Here is a 22,451-nt window from a genome sequence, read left to right on the forward strand (position 1 = left end):
AACTAACTTGCTTTCTTTTAGTACCATAGCCATCAACCACAACCCAAATGCTATAACCTAAAGAAAAAATTTGGAGTAAATGGCTTTTTGTGCCTAAACAGCTGAAGAGCCAATTTGTTTCTTACAATTGAAAACTGTGTATTCCTAAGTACCTTTTGAAGGTGTACTATGAGAAGCTATGAGAAGCTCCCAGTCTTCCTGCTGCTTAAAATTTCTCATCACTGTGCAAAATTTATGTTATCTTGCACCTACTTTTAGTCATAATCTACCCTTAATATCTAGAACAGCAAGTTTATCAGACTATTAAGGGCAAAATAGGGGAGTAAAGTGGGGGAAATGCCTAGGAAAAGAGGTAAGGCTTTATCTGCCAGGTATTTCCTGAGGGGACCCAAGCAGCCTCCATAGCTCCATCCAGTCTCTCTCCTTGCTTCCACCTTTTCTATTTCCATAGCCAACACCATTTCCTGGCCTCATGGCCTCCTTGTGGGACTAGACCGGAGCCTCCTGACACCAGTCTTGGTAATTAATGTCCCATTAACTGTCTTTAAAGAAATCTTTCCTCATGCCAGTTTCCTGGCCAAAGATTTCAATTAATTTCTTGTGCTTGTGGGATGAAGTCCAAATTCTCTGGTTTTCCTTCATCAGACTAACTAGTTTCTAATGTGGCTTCATTAGGTACCATTACCCTCCAACAAAACTCTTTTGTAGTTAGAGACTCACTGACTTCTTAACACACCTGTTCACCCATCCCTCCTTACCTGTGTCAGCCTTTATTCCACAAATGCCACATCTTTCCACTGCCTGTCCTTCTTGCAGAGTCCCATACAACCTTCCTACTGGCCTAAGGCTCATTTCCTCCTGCTCAAATATGTAACCTTTCATAATCTTTCCCAACATATTATGATTTCTCTCCAATTTTGAATTTTTCAAGCATGTCCTATAATTATCTTGCTGGTGCTTGTTTTTTTCTTTTTTTGGTACCATGGATTGAACTCAGGTCCTTGTGCTTCCAAGGCAGGCCACCGAACCGCTGAGCTAAATCCCTGGCCCTGCTTTTTTTTTTTTTTCAACTAAATTCATTGACTAGCCTACTTACTCCTTTTAACTATTTGTTAGTTGAATATTTTTTTCAGGATCAGAATTTCAAGCATCTAAGATGTATAGAAGAATATGTATCTATGAAAGGACTAGAGAGACAAACAGAAAAATGGGCAATTTTGCCTACAACCAGCTTAATTGACTGTTCTATCAAATCTACCAAAATTCACAATTTGGGAATTGCTATCTGACAAAGGTCCATGGCTGATTGTTGGAACATGGTTCCATTGGTACATGGAGTCACTCTCCTAGCCTTGTAGGAACCCATCATGGTAAGAGAGACTGGAGTTGCTCCATTTTTCTAAAGCTATGAGGAAATCTAGTTCATGACTATACTTATTCACACATTTACTGAAACAGATCAATCTCAGAACTAAACTATGAAAATGAAAATTAATCAGGGACTCCCATGGGCCTCACATATGGCAGTTTTGAAGCTCCCCCCACCACTATCATAATTGTTTTTCTTACTCATTCTTTGGTTGAATACACAACTATAAAAAATGGGGCTAGTTGTGGTGGTAGATATGAATGAACCCATGGAAACCATCAAGCATCTACAAGATAAAATTAGGAAGGAAGGAAGCAAGAGCAATTTTAATATCTCTCTGCAAGGCCTGAACACCTTTCCTGGCCAGTGCTCCTGGATCAGGCTTGTCTCACTAGGTAGCAGGTGCTTCCTTGCCTTACACAGAAAACAAGCCCTGACCCCTTCTGCCGGGAAGGCAAGTTACATCTGGCACACAAACACCATGTGTGCTCTGCTTCCCCTTTCTGTTCTGCACAGAAGAGATAAAAATGATCAAGTAGTTGAGAAAGAGCTCAAGAGGAAGATTTGTGCCTTCAATTCATGAAGATTTAAAATAAAAACACTTCAACATTCTAAAGAAGGGTTATATCCTCCTTTTTTGAAGTTTTGTGGAAAAATCAAACTGTGATAGAATATAAGCAACCATCTAGGCTATCTGACTCCAAAATATCATTTACATGGGTAGAATCAACCACTTTAACACACAGAAGACTTTTCTTTTCATACTTGTTAACAAGTAGCATTAAGTATGATTCAAGTCAGGTTTGTCTGTTGCCTTTCATAGGAATTATGAATTCTGTAAGACTCTTGCTCTAGGAAGCTGTTTATTGACATGTTAGTAGTGTTGCCTTAGCAAAAACAGAGAAAATTCAAACTTAGATTCTTAGAAGGTGAATGAAGAATTCACCCAAAGGCAGTGCTTCCTCAGTGATGGTTTCATGTGAAATGTCACTGTAGCTTCTATACTTGACACGAAAGTTCTCACTTAAAAACAAAACAAAACAAAACAAAACAAAAAACACAAAAAACTAAACTGCTTCATTGTTTATTTGTTTGTTTGTTTGTTTTTTTAATTTGAGACAAGGTCTCACTACATAGTTCAGGCTGGCCTTGAACTCACAGTGATCCTCCTGCTTTCTCCTCTCAAGTGTGGGATTACTGGTGTGCACCACCACACCTGGATGCTCCATTGTTTTTAATCAAGCAGAGTTATCCAAAGTGCATTTTAGAAGAGTATCCGGAAAGGAACAGAAAGTAGTCATTATGACTAATCCGCTGTAGAAGTTGGAGTCACCAACATTGGTGGTGAAGGGCTTCAGAGTCACACGGATCTTTCAAGGTGCTCAAATTCATCTGATTGTTGCCCATCCTCCTTTAGAAGGGGCATAAGAAGTTAACATGCACCAAACATAGGATGTGCTGCCAGCTGGGCTTTATTCTTGTACAGGAAGGCTGCTTTTCTAACACACAATTCTTTGTTGTGCTAAAGAGAAATAAGTATACAAAAGCCTCAAAGTAAAACTTCACTTCTTAAATCTGGCAAAATTGTCAGTACAATGTGCATTGAGGATACTTCCCCTGAATTTGCCTTACAGGGTTGTTATAAAAGAATGAGATTATACTCAAATAAATACCCTTACACACTTTACTGTTTATAAAGAATTTCCACATATATTTTCTTAGTTGAGCTGCACAACTTCAGTAGGAGACAGGGAGGTAGCTGTTAATATCTCTCCAGAGGGGTGACCTTGCTGCTGCTGCTGCTGCCCCTGCTGCCATGTGGCTTTTGCTTTAGAAAGACTGAGTTGATTGTGCTATGTTTTCAAGTATTTCATACTGCACAAGGATGTTTACTGCAGCAGTGTTTAGAACAAGGAAAAGCTGTAAGCTGACTGTTCCTTCATAGAGAACTGGCCATGGTACAGGCCTCAACAAAATATTGTACAGTTAGTAAGAATCTTCATTTAGGGGTATTAGAAATAAATTCATTTATGTCAAAACACATTTACTGATGAAGGAAGTTGTTTGTGATGTATTTGAGCAAGTGAACAACAGTAGATGCAGTGTGATGGCTTGGTGATAAAGAAGAAACCTACATGGTGAAATGGTTAGTGTCTCTGCACTGAAAATATGTGTGGTACTTGTTTTCTTCTTCATGCTCATCAATCACGTCTAATTTTAATGCCAATAAATATTTAAAATGTACCACTCAGCATTTTCAATCAGATTAACTTTTGTAGTGATAATTAATGGAAATGATACAGCTCTACCTCTGGGCCTCACAGGTAAAGCAATCCCTGTGCAGGTAGATGCATCAACCACAGTGCTGGCAGGGACCTGGATCATACAAATGCCACAAGAAAAAAAGCAAATTAAGACATGGCTTACATAAAGCATAAAATCATGTCATTTGTAAGAAAATGAATGGAATTGGAAATCATCATGTTAAGCAAAATAAGCCAGACTCAAAAGACAAATATCCTGTTTTCCCTAATATATGGAATCTAGGGAAAAAAGAAAGATGACATGAAAATGGAAGGGAGACTATAACACAAGAGAGATCAAAGGGCAGGAGTGTATAAAGGGGAATAAAAGAGATGGGTAGGCTCAAAATGTTATATGCATGTATGAAAATGCTATAAGACTCAATAGGTTATAAAAAATTAAATATATGTGTGTGTGTGTGTGTGTGTGTGTAAAAAATTAAATACATACAAATATATATTTGTGTGGCTTGTGTCTAGATATACTCCCAAAGCCTCATGCAGTCATAGGTGGGGTTTTTCAGATCTAGATTGTATGACACTGGGATTAAGGGTGCAAGGTTGGGATCAAGGAGTTTGTGATTACCAAATAGTTAACTAACTGGTTTAGCATAGTTCTAGGAAGGATTAGTGTTGAGTGTGAGTGCTACTTGCCCTAAGGATGGGTAGCCTAGATAAAATATAAGGGACAGAAAGAGGGCTAGAATTGTTGCTTATTGCTTGTTTGCTGCTTGCTGCTTATTTTCTGCCTGCCCTGCTTTGCCATGGACTGTTTATCCTGTGACACTCTCTGCCATGCCACCCTGCCTCAAAGACACTGAACTATGGACTGAAACCTCTACAAGCTCTAAGCCAAATAAACTTTTTCTCTTTTAATATTGGATGTTGGGTATTTTATCTCAGCAATGAGAAAAGCAACTAAGATATGTACATCTATATTTCCTCCTATTGTCCCTTTGGCCTGAGGGGTGGTCATGACTTCATGCTGTTTCTGGTGTCTGGTTACAGTTTTACCCCTATTCTCACAGCACTAAAAGCCATGTATGTCTTTACTTTTTTCCTCACATATTTTTCATGTGTACCTAAGAGCAGCCATCACTTAAGTGATAGTATGAATGTTTTGTTCCCTATTATTGAATACTGTTAAACAGTAGTTGATTGTATCTTTGTTTCATTACCTTTATTCTCCCATAAATATATATATATATATGAGAATAAATAAATGTATCCCTGCTGCTTGCGGGTGGGGGAGGAAATTGCTGATTGCTGAGGAGAGACAGCCAAATCATCCCCAATCTACCTCACCTTTTCTTCTGTTCCGTCTGCACTCTCACCCTCTTCCACTGTGGGTCCTCATTATCACCCTAGATAATGAAGGAACAAGAGTAACTGTGGTAGCTCACATTTGGTGTGTGCTTGTCAGGTGGCGGGCCCTGCTTCCTCTGTGCTCTCAACATTTAATTCTCACAACAACCCCATGCAGAAAGTGCCATCGTGTTCCACTTTACTGAGTGGCTGAGTGCATGGATAAGGGAGCCAGCTCGCATGGGTTTGAATGCAGCTTCTTTCATTTCTAAGCTGTTGATTCCGTTCTTGTAGCTATAAAGTGAGGATAGTATCTGTGTACTTCATGGGGTAATTATGAAGATTAAATGAATAAATACGAGTAAAGTGTCCTGAACTGGGCTTAGCACATGCTAAACAGTCAATAAGTGGTAGTTGTTCTTGTCCTCAGTTCCCGTGTGAGAAAAGTGAGTTCTAGAGACACCAATGTACTCATCTCAAGTCACAGAGCTGGGACTCTAGTCAGGAAATGGGGTTACTGAACATGGCTCTCAATCACTGTCCAGGATTGCTTGAAAGAATCCCTCATTCCCTTCCTGATACTTTGAAGCAGAGAGATGGGGTCACACTTTCTGCTTGCTTCAGATGCAAAATGAGTCCCTCACGTTTTGAACCCTTCACCCCACAGCCTACGTGATGACATACAGAAATCCCATCCATCCTTCAAAGCTTACTTCCTCCGGGCTCACTTTCTGCTCCCTCCTTCCAGATGGAGGAGTATGGATCCCGGCAGCAGATACAAACAGAGTAAGGTGTGTGGATGCTTCTCTGTTTCATGTCTTGAAGTCCAGACAGAATGGAGACTAGTGTTGTAGGACCTCTGGGGCCTGGACCAGCTAGGTAGGTCCTCGGTTTCCAAAGTACACACTGTACGAAGTCATGGAAAAAGTATGACCAAGATCAGTTACATGATCTGGGTCAAAGTGGAGGGCGGAGGTCTTCCTCCTTGCCTGGAAGATGGCAAACATTGCCATCATTAATCTCCTAACCTATGTAGGATCAGGAGCAATCCCCTGGGAAAGATAACAAGGAAAAGCCATCACAGCACATAATGCTAACTGACAGAGCACAGATGAGAACTCAAGAATTCTTTAGGCCTGGGACAAAGCAGGATCCCTTATGCTTTTTACTTCAGCCCTTGGAAATGAGATTACCTGCATCTCTTTCTTGGCTGCTTCTTAGCCAGAGATTTTATAACCAGATTTTTTATCGGTCTTGTCTTTCATTTAAGAGTTAAATATGATCAATTACTGCCTACAACAGAACCCACTGAAAGCTGTATCACCAGTAAGCGAAAGGCCCCAATGTAATGTCCCTGCCAATCATATGGCCATTCAACGAATTTGTTTTTCTTTTACTATTTTTCTCTTTCTCTTTTGACCCAGTATTCAATACACATTGAAGGGATCTGAATGCAACTACATGTCCTCAATTTTCTAGATGCCTAGTAAGAAAAATCAGATGTCTGGTATTTATAGAAACAGAAACTCTTCCACAAACATCATGCACAATTGAAAGCGTATAATTTATGTTTGCACAATGTTGGTCAGTATTTTATTTTACTTTCCTCATCTTCATAAAGTTCTTTCAGAAAAGGGATCATTTAACCAATGATAGCAATTCTTCACTTCAGACAGCTAAACAGTGCCCTGGCCAGGGACTGACATCAGACCCAGTGCAGCGGGAAGTGACATAGACCTGGTTGTTGGCTGTTTTCTCATCTTCTAATGAAGGCATTGTTGTACTTGTAGGTAATTTCTAAAGTTTCTTCCAAGTCAAAAATATATAGTTTTCTAACTTGGCATGGACCTGAGGACTAAAATATATGCTGAGCTATGTTCTGCATCTTTCTTTAATTAATCAAGAAAATGTTCTTAGCTTTTTTTTTTTTTTTTTTTGGTACTGGGGATTGAACTTGGGCCCTTGTGCTTGAGAGGCAGGTTGCAGAACCACTGAGCCAAGTTCCTAGCCCCAAAATGTTCTTAGTTTTGACTCAAATGTGGCATATCAGGATCTCAGTGGAACAGATAGAAGTGTGGGTGGATGCTGGACCTTTGGTGGCCCATAGGACAATTTCCTGGTGATGAAAACATTGTGCCTTCCTTTAATGAAAGTGCTTCTCTGGTCCTCGAACTAGTGAGCTGATGGTCCCTTTTGTAAGTTAGGAAATTACCCCCTCCTGTGGGCAGATGCAGCTTGTACCAGGGTGCTTGGTGAAGGCATTCCCTAGTCACTCTTTAGCTAGGTCTTCTTTGCAGGGTGCCACCTGTACAGACTACCTGAGGCCCAGTGTGAGGGGCATCATACCCATAAAGTGAATCCTTTCATAATCTCTGCAATATGTAAACAGAAGCCTAATTACTATATATTAATGCCATTGTGAATAGATTGCTTGAACTACAACAAATGGATCCCTCACTCTACAGAAAAAAACATATTTTGTAAATGGGTGCAAGTGGGATGGAATCAGCCTGGGTTCTCTCAGAGAACAAACCTAAGAAAGGTGAGTGAATGCAGAGATTTATTTTGGGAAACACAGGCACCAGAAGTGGAAGATAGAGAGACATTAGGATAGAAAGCCAACACAAGGCACTTTATTGAGCTGACCTCTGCTGTGGTCAAATGAGGCTCCATACTGCATGGATCCCTGAAGATTATAGAGACTGTTCTCCCCAGGAATGGGAGAAAGAATGCTTTCTGGCTTCTGGCTCCTACAATTAGCGCCAACTGGTCAAAGGAAGTCCTCAAACATCCCCTGCAAATATGTCAGAATGGTTAAATAAAGTTGATGATGGTAATCACAGAGGCATTGGCAAGGAAGGCAAACTCATATCCAGTAAGTGCTGATTCTTAAGGGTGACTCACAGATCCCTCTGTAAAAAGCCTATCATCAAGTCACTGGCTGGCCTTCTTAAAACATATGTAGCATATTATATGTACACATCATAGATACCTATGTCAGTCTTTCCAGTGACAGACATTCAATACAGTACTGACAGATTGGTCTTGCTGAAAAGGCACTTGTGCTTTTGAGGTTGTGCCCATGCAGAAGCTCCATCCCTGCTCTAGCTCTCTTCTGCAGTGTGTACCTTTGGCTGGCAGGACATCCATCCTGTCACCATGTACCCAGAGCTGCACTTGCAGAGGAGACGCACCTCGACGGGCAATGCATCTCCTTCATGTATTATGTGTCCTGTACCACAGGTCCATCTACATTTACATGATTTTCTCCATCCTTGCACATCAAATTTACTTCTTTGAGGCTTCTGATCCAACTAGCTAGCATTCACTGCCAGTGGATCCAGGGATACCCTTAACTCAGGTCCTTTCTCCCTCCTTACAAGTGCATTGTTCATTGGTAGGAGTGACTTTCACTGTCCTTTAGAGCCACCTCTGATGGCTCTGTAGTCTGGTGGTAGTTACCACCAACTTGTTAAAGCAACCTATCTATGAGTTGAGGTCAGGTTTTTCCCTCTTGTATTGATTATAGGGAAATATAAGACCTTAGTAATGAATTTAGCTAGAGAAGTAGATTATCTGGTAATCTGAGACGATAGACTTAATTGTACCCTTTCGATTCCTTCTAGCCTTCTTCTATTGTATGATGGATTATTGTTCTCTCTGTCCAACATTGTGACTCCATGACTCCAGAAAGTTCCAGCCCAGTTTGAGTCACTCTCAGCCATTTGAATTTTTCTCAACTAGAATGTAGTCAGTTCTCCACTAGAGTTCTTCATCTGAACTTCGGAACACAGAGACCTATTCAAATGACTATTTTCTCAGTTCCCTTAAATTTACTATGTTACTAATACCATTCTAGATGCAGAGGAGAGGGATAGTTTTTTTCATTCCACAGGAAGAGGTACCTGAGTGAATTAGGATTGAATTTTATCATGGAACCTCAGTTTAGAAATCAGTGTAGAGACAAGGCATTCTTGATATATTGTATCCAAATTCCTGACCCACAGAATCCTTGAGTGTTGGAATACTGCGGTTTTTATATTACTAAGTTTGAGGGTGATTTGTGATAGAAAATTGGAAAGAGATAACAAGATACAACATCATATTTGTTACTTCAAAGATATTGTACAAGAATCCCCCATGTAATTGGGCTTCTAAAAAGGTCACCGATGGTGCAATGGGAGGATTTGTGTAGGGTTTCATTCTCTCCCTCTGACATATCAGTGGCTACTATCGCATTTAATTTGCATGATGTGATCATGGTAATGTTCCAACATATTCCATATATCTACGGAATATAAAGACAATGGACTATTCCCAAAACTATTTTTGGACATTACACTAGAGGCAACACATAGCCTTTGTTGAGACTATCAAGAGCCAAATGGGGAGGAAGTGATGGACCAGATTCTAAAAAGCAATGCAAGTCTTAGGAAAGAGACTGTGAAGAAGCAGAGGGAATGTCAAGATCAAGGGCTGGGGATTTAGCTCAGCGGTTCGGTGGCCTGCCTCTCAAGTGCAAGGACCCGAGTTCAATTCCTGGTACAAAAAAAAAAAAAATCCAAGATCACATCCCAGTCCTCTGTGAAGTCCGGGTGTGACTGGCATTGTAACCTGAATGATGTTCCTGTGATGATCTTCTTCCCTGTGGATATAACAGTAACCTTTATTAACTGGAGCATCCATTTCATTTACTGAAAGAAGCCCTTAATCCCATTTGTATATTTTCAACTTATTCTTAAGATATTACTAAAAGAGTTTGGTTTAGGTATTATCTTTTCAAAGTTTATTTCAAGGGAGCTACCTCCCTTATGCAAAAAGTACGACATCAGTTGCTTAAAATCTTGGGAACTGCTTCTCGGTGTTGGCATCTGGCTGCGGATTTGCTCTTTCTTGCTCTAATTTGAGTGCTCTATGGTCTGATCAGCTGCGTCTGTATCCTGACTCTGTGTTTTGTGTTTTTTCCACTCTAATGGTTGAAACAAGTCTTGAAAATCAGCGACTTTTGTTGAGAAGAGTACTTTGAGATGAGTTCTTAGCTAAAACAGCTCCCAAAGGGCAAGAACATGATTATGCCCTGAGACTTCCTGTGTGACATCTTTAAAACCCTCTGCAGCAGCCTTGGCTTTACTGTTAATCAATTGCTCCTAATATTTAGGTGGATATGAGCACAATTTTAGATGGTAACAAGGGTAATACAATGAAAGAAAAACTGACTTTTCTATTGTGGTAACTGTACTAGGAATCAAATTCAGGGCTTTGCACATGCCATGCAAGCACTCTGCCACCAAGCTCCACCCCCAGTCCCTCTTTAAAAACTCGTCTCTAAGGATGGTACTTCGGACAAAAGTGAGAAGAGCTGGGCAGGGATAGGAGTTTTATCTGGTATGTAGGGAAACGGTCCAGCATAGATTAGGGAGAGAGGCTTAGCTTTACATTGGTGAGAAAGTTTGAGAGGTCTTGCTTGATCACAATCTTGATGTAAGCTTAAAGTGTGACATATTTCCCAAGAATTTAATAAAAATTGTACTGAATTAATTTTAAAAAGTGGCCAGATAAGGAAGGTCACTATCCAGCTAGACATTGCATTGATCCACTTGCATTCAGAGAATGTATACCAATGGATTCCACAATGATTCAAGGATCCATGATGAGTCAGACACCGAGAACATCGAATGTCTTCAAATGAAGCCAGGGCATTTCATTTGTTCTACCCATTTATCTGTTCTGCTAAAAAAAAAAAATGTGTTAATGATCTCTGAGTGGCTGGAACAGTGCTAGAAAGACAAAGATGCATAGACTAGTTTTTTACTTCAAAGTACTCACAATCCAGTAGGACTAATATAAAAATAAGCAGATTATTACCAGTCAGTACTAAAATTCAATATCATAATGTCTGTATGCACAGATTGCCGAAGAGTTGGAAAAGGATATGCCTGATTCTTCCTGAAAGAGTCAGAAGTATTTTTCCTGGTGGTTATTCTTAGTATGGAACTTAGTTGATCAAAAAGTTAATGATACTGTTAAGTGCACATGATTGGGGAAAGGCATTTAGGCACAGGGAACAGTTGAGGCAAATGCTCAGTGGCATGAGAGAATAGAGTATATTTAGGGAAAAAATGATTTTGCAAGGCAGAGCTGTAGGATGCAAAGAGGGAGGAGGGAGACTAATGAGATTAGAAACATGAGGACAGCTCACAAAAGGACCTTTATAGCCTTTGAAGAAATCTAGATTTTATCCTGTAAGAAATGGGGCATTACTAAAGGAGCACTTTGGCAGGAGTGTGGGAAGAGAATTGGATCAGAACAAGCCTGGAGGCAAGGGGACCAGGTAGAAAGCTGCTGCGATAGTATACAGGAGAAATAATGCAAACCTGAATGGAGCTCATGGTGGTGGGGAAATGAGGGATAGACTTAATGGTCAGCACAATGAAGCAACTCAAAGATATGCTCATTATCATCTCCAGGACACAACAGATAACATTTCATGCAGCCACTGGTACTTCGTTTCCCCTTTCTCCTAGCACTTTTCACTAGCCAGCACATTTTATTAATTCATCTCATTTATTCTCTATCTTTCCTTTTAGAATGTAAGCAAGCCCCATGGAGGACAGTGTTTTTGGTTTGTTTGCATCATAGTTATATCCTCAGGGCACAGCACAAAATAGGTGCACAAGTGTGCACTCGTTGGCAGAAGGGGGCACACTTACCTTGCATTGCTCCAGAGGGTAAAATTTACCTAATAAATACTCTTTTCCCTGGAACATCGGGAATAAGTTAAGAATGCCTTTCGATTAAATATTATGCTAGAGTTCTAGGCAAGGCAGTAAGGCAAGTAAAAAGAAATCAAAGGCACGAGAGTTGAAAGGAAAAAGCAAAACTATTGTCATTTGCAGGTCACATGCAATGGTATCTTGGTGCTGGAACTTAATTCATTCTGTTACCAGGTAGTTCCTTTAGAAATGGCTCACCAATTAAAAGTATTCCTTGTCCTTCTTGCCTTGAACAAAGAACTGGATGACACAAGCCAAAACAGTGCCAAAAGTTTATTTGAAAAGTAAGGGGTGAACTGATAAGGGAAAAACTGACTCTGTAGAGTGAACTTAGACCAAACAAAGAGAGGAAAGGATAAAAGCAAAAATAAAAGTACACTCTGAAAATAGGAGATGTAGGGCCCGGGGATTTAGCTCAGTGGTTCCGCCGCCTGCCTTGCAAGCGCAAGGACCCAAGTTCTATCCCTGGTACCAAAAAAAGAAAGAAAAGAAAAAAAAAAGAAAAGAAAAAGGAGATGTAAAGGTGGGCTGCTGTGAAAAGTCACTATAGCAGGCTCCTCACTGAGTCTCCATCTTTACATGAAGTCTGCATTACATGCCAACCCTCAAGAAATAGTTTGCATTACATGCCAACCCCCAAGAAATTCCACTAATGGGGTCCTGAAAATTATCTGGTGCTGTCCTGGGATCATGTAATTGACAGGCCCCTTTTATTTCCCGGCCAGCTTTGCCATGCCTTACCTCCTTTATCACTTCTACCATTCTGGGGAAGATAGCCATGTTCATGTAGGGAAGTTTGTCAGTTGGTGTGGAGTTCATAAACAAAAGCAAAATTTTGCAGCTGCTTCTATTTGTGGACTGAATTGTTCATGAGCAGAAGCATTTGTGACCTGGATATTCCTGTATGTGGAAAGTCCTACAAAGTCCGCACTAAAACCACTAGAATGAGTGAACCTAGCAATGTTGCAGGGTACAAGACCAGTGTAATTGGTTATATTTCTATGTTAGAACATAAAACACTACCCCATTTACAATACAGAGATGTAACATACTTAAGGAAAAATCTGATTTAAAAAAAAAGCATAAGGTCTGTACACTAAAAATTTTAAAACATTGCTGAGAGAAATTTTTAAAACCTAAAAAGATGGAGAGATGAACTGTGTTCATTAGCTGGAAATGATTCAGATGTCAGTTTTCCCACAAAAGTAGGTTTCTTGTAGGCAGCATATTTGGTTAGATCTTATCTATATTCAATCTACCAAGCTCTGCCTGTTAATTTTGGTATTCAGATTATTTAATGTGATTATTGATAAGGTCAGAGTTGTCTATCATTTTACATTTTTATTTCCCATTTCCCTCATCTGTTACTTGTCCCTTATTTCCTCTCTTTTTGTCTTCTTTCACTTGAGTATATACATGATTTCATTGCATCTTCTTTGTTATCCTATGTAAAATTCTTTGTTTTGTTGCTCTGCATATCACATGTAACTTAATAAACATAATAAACGACATATTGTTTTTCCTTTCTCAGTCCTTGTGCTATTTTTGTAACACATTTTGCTTTAAATACATTGTAAATCTTACTAAACTATTATTATTTTTATTCAAATGGTCAGTTATCTTTCAAAGAGATTTGATAAGAAAAATGCCTTATATCTTTACCTATGTTAGAACCATTTCTATTTTGCTCATTTCTTGTATAAATCCAAATTCCCATCTGGTATCACTTTCCTTCAGCCTGGAAGACATCTTTAAGTATTTTTCTGTAAGTTGGATCTGCTAATGATACATTTTCTTTTATTTTGTAGGTCTGAAGAGTTCTTAGTTTTCTTTCATTCTGGAGAGAGATAGTCATTGGGTATAGAATTCAAGGCTGATACTTGTTTTTATCTTTAAATATATCACTGCCTATATAAAGAACCCCCAAATTAGACCCTTCCAGTAAAAGACTCTGTTGAAAAATGGGCAACTGAAATGAATAGACACTTCTCCAAAGAAGTAAAAATGGCCAATAAAGACAAAAAAATGTTCAACACCTGGCCATTATAGAAACACAATGAAAACAACACTAAGATTTCACCTTACTCTAAAAAGAATGACTATCATCAAAATATCAAATAATAAAAAATGATGGCAAGGCTGTGGGGAAAAAGAGAACATCAACATTGTTGGTTGGAAGGTATGAGTCAATGTGGCAAATCGTCAAAAAACTAAAACTAGAAATTGCTTTGACCCAACTAATTCTCTTCTAGGTATCTTCCTAAAAGAATTAAAGACATATTAGAGTGATACATGCATACTCATGTTTATAACAGCACAATTCATAATAATTAAATCATAGAAGCAGCTTATATGTCTATCAACAGATGAATGGATAAAGATAATGTGGAATTTATATGCAATAGAGTACTACTCTGTCATAAAGAAGGATAAGCTTGAGTCATTTGTAGGAAAATGGATTCATCTTGAGGACATAATATTAAGTGAAATAAATCAGACACAACGTTTAAATATCACATAATTTCTCTTATATGAGAAACTCAAAACATAAATAAAGAGCAAAATAAAACATAGATAATAGGAAGCAGGGAGATGGATTCTTTCAAGTGGAAGAGGATCAAGAGATAGAGGGACAGGGGAGGAGGGGAGGAAAGGGAATGAAAAAGGAATTAAAATGTGTTATGTATATGTACCAGCTCCCCACAGCAAATGTGATATTATGTAATGCAAACATGTACTAATAAAAATAAATATTTCTCCATTGTCATGTCACTTACATTATTTCTGATAAGGAACTGCTGCCATTTGTCTTTTGTTCCTCTATATGTAAGGTGTCTTTCTTCTGTGGCTGCCTTTCCTTTATTCAGGTTTTGAGCAATCTGTTGATAGTGTTCCTGGGCTTAATTTTCTTTCTTTTTTCTTTTTGGATTTAGTTTTCTTTATGCTTCCTATACTCGAGCCTCTGATCTCTCATAGATGCCAGCTGTATAATTGCTGGGTCACTTGAAGTTGTTCCATAGTCAGTGAGTCTTTGTTCATTTCATTTTCATCCATTTTTCTCTGTCTATTTCATTGGGGACAATAGATCCTTTGTTATGTTAAAGTTTCTTAATTTTTTTCCTGCAATGACTGATCTGCCACTAGTTCCATTTGGTGTAATTTTTACCTTAGAAACTGAATTTTCATCACAGTGAGCTCCACTTGGGGTTTTAAAGTATCTTCCATGTGTGTACTTCACTTATCAAATCATATGTAATGGTCATAGTGATTGTGTGACTGTCTTTGTTAGTTCTAACATCTATTTCAGTTCTGGATTTCTCATTATTGGTCATAATTTCCTGCCTGTTGCATATCTGGTAAGTTTTTCCCTGAATGCCATATTTTGTTCAGTACTGGCCATTTTTGTATTCGTATAAATATTCTTAAGCTTTGTTCTGGAATGCAGTTAAGTTGTTCATAAACAGCTTGCTCCTTTTGGGTCTTGTTTTTAAGATTTGTTAGATGAAATCCAGATCTGTGTTTAGTCTAGGATGAATTATTTTTTACTACTGAGAAAAGAGTGTTCTGAGTACTCTAACCAATGTCCCACAAATTATGAGGCTTTTTAGTCTGACTGGTGGTAATAGGCCCTATTCGTGGTCCTGTTCCCTCTAATTTGGGTGGGAGGTGGGTGGTACTCTCCTCACTGGGTAGTTTTGTCACACACGTCTACTGACCAGTACTTTGCTGAGTATTTAAGGTGGGGCTTCCTGTAGAGCACTGGTATTCTTTCTCTGAGAAGCTCTCTCCTCTTTAGTACTCTGTCCTACAAACTCTAGCTTTAAGTCTCCAAGAAGCTCATTTCTGTCTTTCCTTGGGGAGTGTACTGGACTCTTACCTGGATACCCTGCACCTGGGACTTGAAAACTCTGTTAAGGAAGTGAGATTTACAATGCCTATTTTGCAAGGGCAAATGTTCACTGTTTTTGTTGCCTGATAGCTAGTGTCCTGAGAGCTGTTTCATTTATTTTGCTCACAATTCTGGTTATTCCAGGAAGGAAGATAAGTCTGGTCCTTGTTATTTCATCTTAGCCTGTGTGGAACTATCTGTATCTTTAAAAAAACCTAACACTACATTTTGACCTTTCATTTGTAGAATGCGACTTAGGTATCCTACGTATTCTTTGCAAAGATCTTGAGCACAGCAAGAATTTATCTTTGTAAACTGAGGTGACTGACACATGACTTTGCTTTACTAGGTGCTTGGTAAATAAATGGCTGGTAAATTAAATTACAGTAGGATGAGCAGGTGAAATTTTCACAAAGGAATACTTTTTGTCTAATGCAAGAAAGAAGTATCTAACAGAAAGTTCATAACAGAAACTGAAAAGAAGTAGTGATTTTTCCCTATCTTGGAAAGTGTATGAACAAATGAGGATGCTATTTTTCAAAGAATCTATACTCTGTGTAGTTTCAAGAAAGCCTTGAAATTGGTGCTGGATTTTCTTCTTCTTTAACAGTCCTTAATCTTACTCTTTGTCAAGTGAGAGATATAAAAATTGTTATTAAGGAGCCTCTAAATTAATTATGAACGATTCTTTTTCTAGCTTAATTATAAAACATTTATTCCGTCAAAACTTTTCTACAACTATATTCCTATCATCTGCAGAATGTAAGTTTTTTTTTGTTTGTTTGTTTTTTGTTTTGTACTGGGGCTCGAACTCAGGACCTTATGCTTGTGAGGCAGACAGTGGAAGCACTCAGATAAATCCCGGGCCCCACAGAATGTCAGCTTACAAGGAAGTCTGGAAATGATTATCCCCACTTGGCCAGCAGTTAACCTGGGGTTCAAGGACTTGCCTGAAGCCATACACAACTACCCTGCCACCTCAGTATACATGGGAGGTTTAGAAAGTCCAATTATTTGTTTTTTTATATGGATTTAAAAAGGGAGGCAGGAATGAGACTATGAAACTACTGTAGGACTCAGATCACATGGGGTAGTTCTACCGCAGAAGGAAGACTGCAATTTGAACTGTTCTATAACATAGGTTAAAACATAAGTAATGGAGGGGCTGGGTCATAAAGACACTCCTGATCTGAGGAACTGAGGACAGTCTTGAATCATGGCTGAGGACAGTCTTGAATTGTGCCAGAAAAGCAAGGATTTAGGGGAGCCAGACAGTTTTCAAGGTAAATAATACACATCCAGTCCTACAATCTCAGTGCAGTTATCAATGTTTCTGGATGCGGGAGTTCTAGAAAATCTGAGCTTCACAGCATAACCAAACATGGAACACTGTGGGCAGGAGGATTGGGACAGCTGAGTAGAAGGAGACCTGCTATCTAGAACCATGCTTTGTGTGGTTTTGGATGATTAAATTTCCAAAATTCAGCCACATATGGTGGTAAATGGGATAGAAAATGATAGGTAATTAAATAACCTATCTAGTCCAAATCATCACATGACAGAATGTGTTGCAGCTTATGAATGAGTAGCAGGGCAGGGCAGAATAAAGGCTATGAAATATAAAGCTGGGCCATCCTACTGTTAAGGAGGATCAGGGGAAAGGCAGGAGGGCCAAGAGAGGAGGCAGGTGAAAGGCTCAGGGTGTAAGAATTAGCTCTTAGGTTCTTTTGTACCCCTTGCACAACGGCAATTGCAAGGAAAGTAAAGGGCTAAACCAGCCTGGATTTTTGAGTGGGAGTACAGAGATGCAGTTAAGAACAGTGAGCTCTTCACAGCACCACCAGCACCTCCTCCTCTTTACCTATCCCCTTTTATCTCTAAGGTCTCAAGTGCTTTACTAGCCAGCTGGGAGCCCCAAGGCTTAAGACCCAGGAAAGTAGAAACAGGGCTCTGGTAGTGGGAAGCAAAAGTAAATGAAGGATTAAAAATGACAGAAGAGAAGGGCAAGTAGTGATGAGTCTATCCAACAGGAAAAAGATGCATTCTTGATCAAACCAGAACATGGAAGAGGAATAGGACCAGAAGCTCCATTTCTGACTTCTTTCACTACCTCTGTAATATGATATTCTTTCTCATGAGTTGGTGACAGTGAGAGCATAGGATAATTTTTGTAAGTAAAGCACCTCCTTTCTTAAACTGCCTTTCCATACTCTGAATAAGTCTAGAGAAAGCCTCAGTTTGAGGCCAATTTTTCTTTAACACCTCTCTAGTATTTCCTAATCTTCCCCACCCATTTTTCTTAAAAACAGGCTTCAGTTTTCGAACCTGGTAGATTACTGTGGTCAACTGGAATTCAGTCACAACGTTTTATTTTAATAGTATTAATTTCTTTTGAGGGAAAATGATCTGGTTTTCAACTTTTACTAGCTATCGTTTTCTTTAAAATAAAATTTGAAAGAAGAATTTATTGTATGGAAACTGAAACTAATATCAAACAGAATTCAGCACTAATGTAAATGTCAAGAATACAACAAAATGGTATGGGAAAACAAGATTCAGTTTTGGAGTCAGGAATCTTCCATGGACCCTGAGTGGGATTTGGGATCATAATAGTTTCATCTTCAGTTTTATTAATTTATGTATCTGTTGGCCAGTACTGAGCTTGAGATGGCCAAATTTTTCACCTGTTAAATTACTAAAGTTCTAGTCAGAAGCAGAGGTATTTGTGCCAATTTAACAGACAGAGGAGCTCAGAAATATTAAAAGGATGTATGAGGACCCTCATCTCTAATGTGGCTCTTGGATCCTAACTACTGGGACTACATTATTTCTAAGGAAACTTTCAATTCTAAAATGCTGTGCTAAGCATTCAGTCTCAGGCCAGTAAAGCAATGTGATCTGATAGGGAAGAACAGTCATAGATTATCACATTAAAATCTCATTTTCCTTATCTCTACCCCATCGAACAAGTAGGTAGCTTAGAGTGGATATACTTGAAATAGAGGTCAGATGCCAAACATAACCGTTTCCTTTATCACCTAAATCCTTCTTTCTTAAGATTTCCTCATCAAAAGTTTTACTAGGCTTTTATGAAGGTCAAGGGCTTCTTTTGGCCTGGAGTATCAACCAGTTGGCCAGCTCAGAGTTTCTTCTCTATCTATAGAACCTCCCCCACCCCTCCATCAGCAATTCACTGCATACCAGAAACAACAATGGAGGTTCAGGAAGGAGCTTGAGAGACTGACAGATGGGTTCAAATTTTAACTCTACTGGGAGCCTCCATTTTATTTAAATTTTCATATTCACAGAGCACAATGACTCAGTGAGGTAGGTTCAGTGTCAGGGCATCAGCTGTTAAGTTTGAACTTCTGTGTGAATCAGAAAAGAATTGGTTTCTTTCCCCAAACCAAATCACACCTGCTGTAGGCCCATAATGCACAAATAGAGATACCTGTCCTCAGGACCGATGCAATTTCCCAGCCTAGCAGCCTGGCAAGCTGAGCAAGGAGAGGACTCTAGTACCGTCTGCCCCTGCGCTGGTTCCTCTTTTTCCTTCCTTTGTTTCTTTTTATTTTTTTCTTTTCGGTTTTTAAAGTGCCTAATCTATATAGTGACCCTGACAGTTGGCACCATTTCACAGCCAGGGAAGATAAATATTTGTGTTCTAAAAAGATCCGTATGACTTTTGTAGAAAAACAGTTTGGGGGAAGATGAGGTTGGAAGCAGGGAGTTGTGAGAAATGTATGGTAGCTGTGCAAGTGAGAGGCGATGTCTGGGGACATCAGATGAAGGAATGCATCAGGGACAGTGAGAAGTGGACCAATTGCAGGGATACTAAGGGGACAAAGGTGACAGATTGGAAGGCTACTACAAAGACGCAAGATGATGATGGCATTAACACTATTGATTGAGGGTATAGATGAGGCGGGATCAGAGAATATGGTGTGTTTAAATATAAATTATTATAAGACATATTGCTATTAATTCCTCTCAAACTATTTCTCCTTGCTTCTGACACACTTATTCTATTGTTCTTGTCACTTTCCGAAGCAGTTTTGAAAGTCCATTTTGTGTCTTATTCTGTTGTGGCTACTTTGATGTTCTGACTTGATTGAAAATATTTACATTTTGACCTTGGCAGAAGAGCCAGAAGTGGCACAGGGCCAAATTTGGTGTGGATGAAGACACATCATAATATTTTTACAAGACTGCCTTTCCATTGAATGCAACTCAGCAGCAGCATTCATGGTATTTTTGATAACACTTTGTAAAGATGCAAATAGAAGACTTTCAGAAAGTGACAAGAATGAAGGAACTGTGTTCAAAGTGAGTGGGGGAACATTGTGAGGGAGACTACAGGAAGATGTGTCTTTTACTGCAATCATTTTGAAAAAAATTAAACATCACCATATTTTCTGATCACTCTCTGTATGTACCAGACAGCAAATTATTTCTATAAGTTCTTTGAGCCAGAAAAATTGACTACATTTCATTCTTGCATGGTTGCTCTGAAGATCAGAGATAATATAAACAGCCCCTTCACCAATGATAAATACTGGTATAATAGTTTAAATTCCTCCATTATCTATGTAGCCCAAGTTTGTGGGCATGGGCACTGTTAGAGGAGATAGGGGAACATAATTAAGATAGCAGCTTCATCACTTACTGGGCATCAGATTGTATTTCTCCTATAACTTCTGAAGGCTGTATATACTCAATCTCATCTCATGGTCTGGGGTAGTGATCTTGGTATCAGTGTTTTAAAAAGCTCTCCAAATAGCCAAAGTTGAGAAGCACTGACTTAAAAGAAGAATCTTTGGAATCAGACAAATCTAGGTGAAATCATAGCTTGCCTTTTACAGTGTGAGTCCTTTTGTCTAAGCCTCACATTTCCTATTTGTAGAAGAAAACCTGAAATATTGCCCCAGCCCTTTTAGGTTGTGTGAAGATTAAATGAGGTGTTGTATGCAAAGCAGGAAATAGTGAGGACCCCAGCACAGATAACTCTTTAACATGAAGATAGGAGCAAAGGTGGCTTTTAATGATGTCGGCAGCTCAGTGAGTAACTCCTGTCAGTCTCAAAATCCCTGAATAGAAGTTTATGGTTTATTATATACCTTTTTTTTTTTTTTTTTTAATCTATGATACTTAATTCTATTGGGGCTTCCCTGGGAATATAGCAAGCAGGATTTACACAGAGCTGAGCAGTGGAAGAGGGAGAGCAGAGTGCTGGCAGGACTTTCGGCATCCATCATGCTCCTTTGGTGACAGATTACAGAAGTTGTCATGGCTACTCAGGTACATTCTACAAAGAGCCTAGTAGGGCCAGGGATTTAGCTCAGTGGTTCCACCACCTGCCTCACAAGCGCAAAATCCCAAGTTAAATTCCTAGTACTAAAAAATAAAAAAGAGCATAGTTACCTAGTTAACCCACAGTTGCCTAATAACAGTTAAGTCATAGTTGCCTAATAATAGTTAACTCATGTCTGTTCAATTCCACACGGAAGGGTGGTCTTCTCTCTCATATGTACTCAGATACCTCTGGGGACACCTCTTTTCATTCCCAGCTTAGCACGGTGGATGGCCCCTCATGTGGATACAATAATGTGACTGTCATGACCATGGGACCAGGAAGTAAAGGGACCTAAGAGGGTCATAGGGCAGCCCCAGAGCTGAGGGCTTTACATCTGTCACCTTGTGTAGTTCTTGCCTAAAGTACACTTGTTTCTTTCATAGATGCCGAACCCAGACCCAGCGAGGAATAAACTTTCCACAGAAGATTATTAATCTTCCCACAAAGTGAAAAAGATGGGATTTGAGTCTTGTTTTGTGTCTTTCTGGTACACATTCCAAAATGAGCTCAGGTTATGGCTTATTATTCTTGAGAATGGCTTTTTACCTAAGTGATGTGACCAGGGAGAAGAACCCTTATCTGTCCTGCTTTGAACTGCAGGACTGAGACATGCGGAGAAGGAAAGGGGGCAGATGGCGGGACCCTCTCAGACAGGAGGTCTGTGTGCTGGTGGGCAAGGGAGGGACATGTAGGCAGCAAAGATGACGGGAGGCCAGGAAAAGAAGGGGAAAGAGACGAGAGAGATGCTGATGCCTGGGCTGAACAGAAAATTACATATCTAGTATATGGCCAGGCTACTGAACTAGACAACAGGTACTAGAAGGTAAATATTCTCACCTTTCTTACAGAAGAAAAATCATTCTATCTTTTCCTTCTTTCAGAGCTGTCCCCTGTCCCTAAGATAGGGACAGGAGTCCACCATTTTCTATATGATCCCATGGTTAGCCTATCTGTGCAACCTATGCTTTTCTGGTATTATAGATAGATGAGCTAGGTAAAAACACTATAGGCAGTCAGATAGGGCTAAGTCCGCTAGAGGGCCAGAACAGAGGTGAAATATACCACAGCTGTATGTCGGCTGAAAATCAGGCCTCAAGATGGAGACAAGATGACCAGACCCACATACTACTTCTTCAAAGAGCTGGGCTTAGTGAAGTATAGATAGGCATTGACCACCCTGGATGTGACCAGAGACCTCTGGACCCACCGCCTCCTAAGAGAACCATTATTCTTTCCATCCATGCTTACTATGTGACTTGCTTCTGAATTGGACCACCATTACCTAAGTGACCGTACTTGTAACCTTATTGGATGTTCATGGCTGTGGCCCATGTTGTACCCACATGGGTTTCACCCTACAAAACTTCTCTGTAACGTACGTACCCAACTTGGGACCCCTCCTGCCCCTCAGGAGCTTTCCTATCAATAAATTTCTTCCTACTTTTAACCTCCATTGTTC

At 39.5% G+C, this 22,451-nt stretch overlaps 1 long non-coding RNA gene across 2 annotated transcripts in view; it reads left to right on the forward strand.

The window, feature by feature from the left end:
* LOC117285200 overlaps nt 1-22,249 on the forward strand; it is a 68,640-nt gene extending 46,391 nt beyond the window's left edge. For both annotated transcript variants that reach the window (XR_004516169.1, XR_004516164.1), the window contains exon 3: nt 21,376-22,249. This is a non-coding gene — a long non-coding RNA (uncharacterized LOC117285200). The remainder of the gene's footprint in view (nt 1-21,375) is intronic.
* Nucleotides 22,250-22,451: the final 202 nt, after the last annotated feature.

The sequence above is a fragment of the Fukomys damarensis genome, unplaced genomic scaffold (assembly GCF_012274545.1).
Source record: "Fukomys damarensis isolate Sample0158 unplaced genomic scaffold, DMR_v1.0_HiC HiC_scaffold_1, whole genome shotgun sequence".
In the NCBI taxonomy this organism is placed as follows: domain Eukaryota; kingdom Metazoa; phylum Chordata; class Mammalia; order Rodentia; family Bathyergidae; genus Fukomys; species Fukomys damarensis.